Source organism: Macaca mulatta, chromosome 14, assembly GCF_049350105.2.
Source record: "Macaca mulatta isolate MMU2019108-1 chromosome 14, T2T-MMU8v2.0, whole genome shotgun sequence".
Classification (NCBI taxonomy): domain Eukaryota; kingdom Metazoa; phylum Chordata; class Mammalia; order Primates; family Cercopithecidae; genus Macaca; species Macaca mulatta.
Window position 1 is genome coordinate 86,693,888 of NC_133419.1, and position 6,000 is coordinate 86,699,887.

Consider the following 6,000-nt stretch of genomic DNA (forward strand, 5'->3'; position numbering starts at 1 on the left):
CCAATTGTGAGGCTACTAATTTAATTATATTATTTTATAATTGCTAAAATACAAGTTAGGCAAAAAAGATCTTGCTGTGGTAACTGTGCATGGACTCTGTCTGAAAGGCCCACCCCTAACATTTGTAACAGTGGGACCAGATGATACATAGCAGCCTATACATCATGTGTCTAAATATTTCAAAGTCAGGTATCAAACTGTCAAACTTTTAGAAAAAAAAATAAGTATGTTCTCTTTTTGCTATCTTGACAAGTTTTCTTCCTAGTTATTTCTTCTCTGAATTTCAGTTTTGTATTTTCTGTTTCTATCTTGACCTTAACTTGTACTCATTCTCAAAGTCCTAAAAGATTTAAAAAAACCAAAGTGACTGTATTCAAAGTGTTCAAATATATCTTCCATCAAAAAATGTAAAGTAAATTCAAAAACTGGAAATTCCCATTATTTAATGTTTGAAAGGTATTTTTCTAAAATATTCAAAATAATCTCCTCCTGATCCTTTTGTAGTTCATGAGTGTAATGATTGAGTGTTCATGCACATGTGTGAGATATGCCACCCTTGAACCTTGTTACACTGTTGTCACATTACCCGTTTGACATGAAAAAAAAGAAACAAAAGAAGAATCTCCCTAAAATTTCTGAAGAGGAAAACAAGTTATAATCATTAAATATCAACTTCTTTTTCAGATTCATCATCTGCTCTGAAAATGTCAAAATTTTAAATCAAAGTAATTAAACAAAAATGTTTTAAAAATCTATTTGCATCTATTTAAATATTTTAATAACAATAAAACCATTTTTAATGATCACATTCAATGCCCATTCAGTGGCCAATGTAAAGAAATGGTATCATACTTCATACATGTTATGTATAACCTTCATATACACACACTTGAATAATATAAATTGTTTTATCTTAGAAAATATTCCTCAGCCACCATATTTAATTATTGCAAATAAAATACTAGTTCACAAGTAGTCAGGAAACACAAATTAAAACATGAAGAAGGCCAGGCACAGTGGCTCATGCCTGTAATTCCAGCACTTTGGGAGGGCTAGGTGAGTATATCACTTCAGGTCAGGAGTCTGAGACACCAGCCTGGCCAACATGGCCAAACCCCATCTCCACTAAAAATACAAACATTAGCTGAGTGTGGTGGTGCAGGCCTCCAGCTACACAGGAGGCTGAAGCAGGAGAATCACTTGAACCTGGGAGGCAGAGGTTGCAGTGACCCGAGATCGTGCCACTGCGCTCCAGCCTGGGCGAGAGTTAAGACTGTCTCAGAAAAAAAAAAAGAAGAAGAAAATGGATACTTTGTGTGTTGGAAAATGATACTGCATTACACAAAAATCTTTTGCACTCTTGCTAACTGAAAGATCTGAAAAGTTAGTCTCTTCTCCTACCTAGGTGCTTCTGTTATTCACATTCTCCTAAATTGCTCATGTTCATCTTCATATCTTGTGGTGGTATAATCCAGAAGATAGCACAGATGATGGACACAATTGCCTTTTCATTTAATGACATAGGATAAGAGACATAAAGAAGCATTTTCCTGGGCCTTAAATGCTGTTAAGCATGAGTGGATGCTTAAGAACACACAGTCAATGCTAAGAGCCAGATCTTGAGTATCAGAAGTGCCCATGTATTGTTAAATAAATTTATTTTGCGGGGAGGCCGTGTATGGTGGCTCACGCCTGTAATCCCAGCACTTTGGGAGGCTGAGGCAGGTGGATCACGAGGTCAGGAGATCAAGACCATCCTGGCTAACAAGGTGAAACCCCGTCTCTACTAAAAATACAAAAAAATTAGCTGGGTGTGGTGGCGGGCGCCTGTAGTCCCAGCTACTCAGGAGGCTGAGACAGCAGAATGGTGTGAACCCGGGAGGTGGAGCTTGCAGTGTGCCGAGATAGTGCCACTGCACTCCAGCCTGGGCAACAGAGTGAGACTCCATCTCAGGAAAAAAAAAAAAAAATTATTTTTTGCGTCGTGATATGTAGGGCCTTCTAAAGCACAGTGCCTAAGACTAGGGCCACTTTGCCCAGCTAGCAAGGTTGTACTATTGTATCAAAAGTTAATCACCAAAAGTCAGAAAATTTTTCTAGTCTCATGTATGATTTACAGATTAAATAATAATATTTTTTTTTTCGTGGCAGTGTGTCACTCTGTCACCCAGGCTGGAGTGCAGTAGCATGATCTCAGCTTACTGCAACCTCTGTCTCCTAGGTCCTAGCGATTCTCCTGCCTCATCCTCCCAAGTAGGTGGGATTACAGGCATGCACCACCACACCGGCTAATTCTTATATTTTTAGTAGAGACAGGTTTCACCATGTTGGCCAGTCTGGTCTCAAACGCATGACCTCAAGTGATCTGCCCACCTCGGCCTTTCAATGTGTTGAGATTACAGGCGTGAGCCACTGTACGCAGCCCGAATTAAATAATTAAGTTATTCGTGGCGATAGAATAATGAGAGTGCAGACTCTGGAGAAATGGCGATTGGGTTCACATCTCAGCTTTGTCACTTAGTTGTGTGTCCTCGGGCAAGTTACCCAACTTTCTGTGCCTTAATTTCCTCAACTGTAAAACAGGGATAAAAATAATATCTTGAAGGATGGTTGCTATGCTTAAAAATACCAATCTTACTGAGGAAGGTGCTGAGAACAGTACATAGATCATAGCAAGATCTACATATGTATTGCTCTTACTGTATGTGCACTCTCCAAAGCATTCTGTAGAACCTAATCCACTCTTGGAAATAACACAATAATTAATGATAATTATAATAATTACAGTGTTTGAATACCTCCCATGTGCCAAGCACAGCATTTATATTATTTCATTTAATCCTCGGAACAACCCTGACAGGTAGGCATTAGTCTCAATTCTCAGAGGAAGAAACTGAAATTAGGAAAGTTGAAGTAATCTGCTCAAAAGCACAGATAGTAAGTGACAGAGCTGAGCTTTAAATGGAAGTTTTCTGAATCTTAAACTTGTGCTCTTTCTACTGCATTCTTGGTGGACAAACCATGTTGCTTAATCCCAGATTCCTGGTTCTGAGATCCCAGAATACAATGATTCTGTTATTTGTAAAGATGAAAATTACAAATAATTTGTAATCACCAAACTGAACTCTTTGAGGGGACAGATTGTTTCCTTCTGCCCCCCTAGCACCATGCCTAGAACACAGTAGATAATATTTGTCCAAACAGTGATGATTAATCTGGAGTCAACAATATGCTAGGGAAATGAACAAACTTTTTTTTTTCTTTTTTTTTCTTTTTGAGACATGGTCTTGTTTTGTCACCTGGGCTGGAGTGCAGGGGCACAATCATGGTTCACCGTAATCTGGAACTCCTGGGCTCAGGTGATTCTCCTGCCTCAGCCTCCTAAGTAGCTGGGTCTACAGAAGCACACCATCATGCCCAGCTAATTAAAAAATTTTTATTTTGTAGAGATGGGGTTTCACTATGTTTCCTAGTCTGGTCTCGAACTTCTGACCTGAAGCAGTCCTCCACCTCAGCCCCCCATAGTGCTGAGATTATAGGTGTGAGCCACTGCACACAACCAAACATAACATTTTGTGAATTGACAGTCTATAGGTTCATTGAGACAGCTGCAGTACTTCCTCTACTTCATGTAACAAATTTTTATAAGTAATAATTTTTCAGCCTGAGCAATATAGTGAGACCCTGTCTCTAAAAACATTTTTTAAAAATAAATAAACCAGGCACAGTTGTGCATACATACCTGTAGTCCTAGCTACTTGGGAGGCTGAGGTGGGAGGATGGCTTGAGATGAGAAGTTTGAGGCTGCAGTGAGCTATAATTGTGCAGTTGCACTACAGCCTGGGTGACAAGGAAGAATCTTGTCTCTTAAAAATAATGATCATCATCATTTTTGAAATTCAGTTATACTTATGCCCTCTGTTCTTGCTTTAACATTTTTAACCATGACATATAGACCTTGACTCTCCCTTGAATTTTTGAAATGAAAACCGAGTTTATTCAAATTTCTTCTGGCTTTAACTATTATTCCCATGTTGCTTGCTAGAAAACAAATTACAGGATATTTGGAGATGTTTCCTTGTTTAGATTTGAATTGCCTGGGCTATTTTTTTTTTCTCAGAAAAATCTCATAGTACACACAGTTTCATACCAGCTTGGAACATGGTTATTTGGCCCATCTGCCATTTTAAATAACATTTAAATTTAGGTTTATATATTTTTAGGGATATGGTGGTGATGCTATAGAGTTTTATTCTGAGAGTTTCAGTTCTTCAGGAGTTCCACAACAAGCAACTTGCATGTAGTCTGAACAATGTCTTTAGATGCATTTCCCAGCGAGTTTTAGGGGAAAAAATTAAACTTCTCAAGTTCATCTCTCTTTTACTTGACCAGAGGAACAGCAATTTATTTACACTTGAGTTCAGATTAGGAAAAAAGAGGAAGGGGGTTTCAAGCAAACTCATACAGCTCAAGCGTCTGGCAACTGTTAACCAAAATGGTGGTGGAAAGAGAAGACTTGTGTCAGACAAAATCTCAAGTATCTACTTCCTCATCCTTTCTTAGTGATGAAAACTTTATTTTGGCTGGGTTTATAGCCACTCGAAAAGAAAAGAAAAGAAAAGAAAAAAAAAAAAACCCTTGCAGTTAGGTATGTAGGTATGTAGGTATGTGACTAAATTCTAACAAATGAGATGTCATTGAAATTGTTCTTTTGAATTTCCAGGAAGGCTCCTTAAAGGGAAATCATGCAGACAGATCATCTCCATCTCCTTCATTTGGGCTGGAAATAAAACATGATGGTTGAAGCGTGAGTAATGCTTCTGGGCTATTAGGTAGAAGCCATGTGGCAGAGCAATGGGGTAGAAAGATTCTGTGTGCATGATGATCATAAAACTGTTATACCAACTCTGGATGACTTACTTCTGGACTTCTTTTATGTAAGAGAGAAATGAATTTATATATTGTTTAAGGGCACTTATTATTCACTGTTTTCTCTTTCTCATCTATACCCAATTCCAAGAGACAGAAGGATCCATTAGGATCTTCATATATTGTTCTATCTTGGAAAAAGTAAAAAAAAAAAGGATCTGACTATATCTCCATGATACTCTTTCCACCTGGCCTATGAAAGCCAAAGACATCTGGACAGCCTCTTCAAAGAGAGGAAACTTGTCAGTTAATCCTAGTTTATGAATATGATAGCAATTTCTCAGATAATATGCTTATATTCTCCCAAGATGGACAAATGAAATATTCTGGGTTTTGTGCTGTGAAATTAGCGTAAACGATTTCTCCGTATTTGACACAATTCATTAATTGTTAATTAACTGTTAATTGCCGGGAGGCGGAGCTTGCAGTGAGCTGAGATCCGGCCATTGCACTCCAGCCTAGGCGACAGAGCAAGACTCCGTCTCAAAAAAAAAAAAAAGAAAAAAAATTAACTGTTAATTGATCCTTTAAGATCTCTAGAATCATTTTTTAGAGTACCAAGAAAGGCAAACTAGCCAAATGTGACTTTTTGACTTTTTTTTTTTTTTTTGAAATGGGTTTTCACTCTTGTTTCCCAGGCTGGAGTGTAATGGCATGATCTTGGCTCACTGCAAACTCTACCTACCAGGTTCAGGTGACTGTCCTGCCTCAGCCTCCCAAGTAGCTGGGATTACAGGCACCCTCCACCACAGCTAATTTTTGTATTTTTAGTAGAGACAGGGTTTCAACGTGTTGGTCAGGCTGGTCTTGAACTCCTGACCTCAAGTAATCCGCCCACCTCGGCCTCCACAAAGTGCTGAGATTACAGGGGTGAGCCACCGTGCCCGGCCCCAAATGTGACTTTTTACCTCAAGCATCAAACTATTTTAGCATTACATTGAAAAGTACCTCACAGCTGTTTCCCCAGAAAGACTAGTTTTCTTTTCAAATATTCTCTCATTTTTACATTCTAACCTCTAAAATGTTTCAATCTGCTATAATATATTGAGTCTTGTAAGGTTATAAATTAAT

General features: G+C 38.4%; 1 protein-coding gene and 1 non-coding gene across 2 annotated transcripts in view; both read left to right on the forward strand.

The window, feature by feature from the left end:
* Nucleotides 1-5,437, forward strand: part of LOC114672368 (uncharacterized) — a 29,963-nt gene extending 24,526 nt beyond the window's left edge. The window contains exon 3 of the mRNA XM_077964165.1: nucleotides 4,724-5,437. The gene's annotated coding sequence lies outside the window, so the exon portion shown is untranslated. The remainder of the gene's footprint in view (nucleotides 1-4,723) is intronic.
* On the forward strand, nucleotides 493-596 carry LOC114672550 (small nucleolar RNA U13). Its single transcript, XR_003722956.1, has one exon. It is a non-coding gene; the product is annotated as a small nucleolar RNA U13 (small nucleolar RNA).
* Nucleotides 5,438-6,000: the final 563 nt, after the last annotated feature.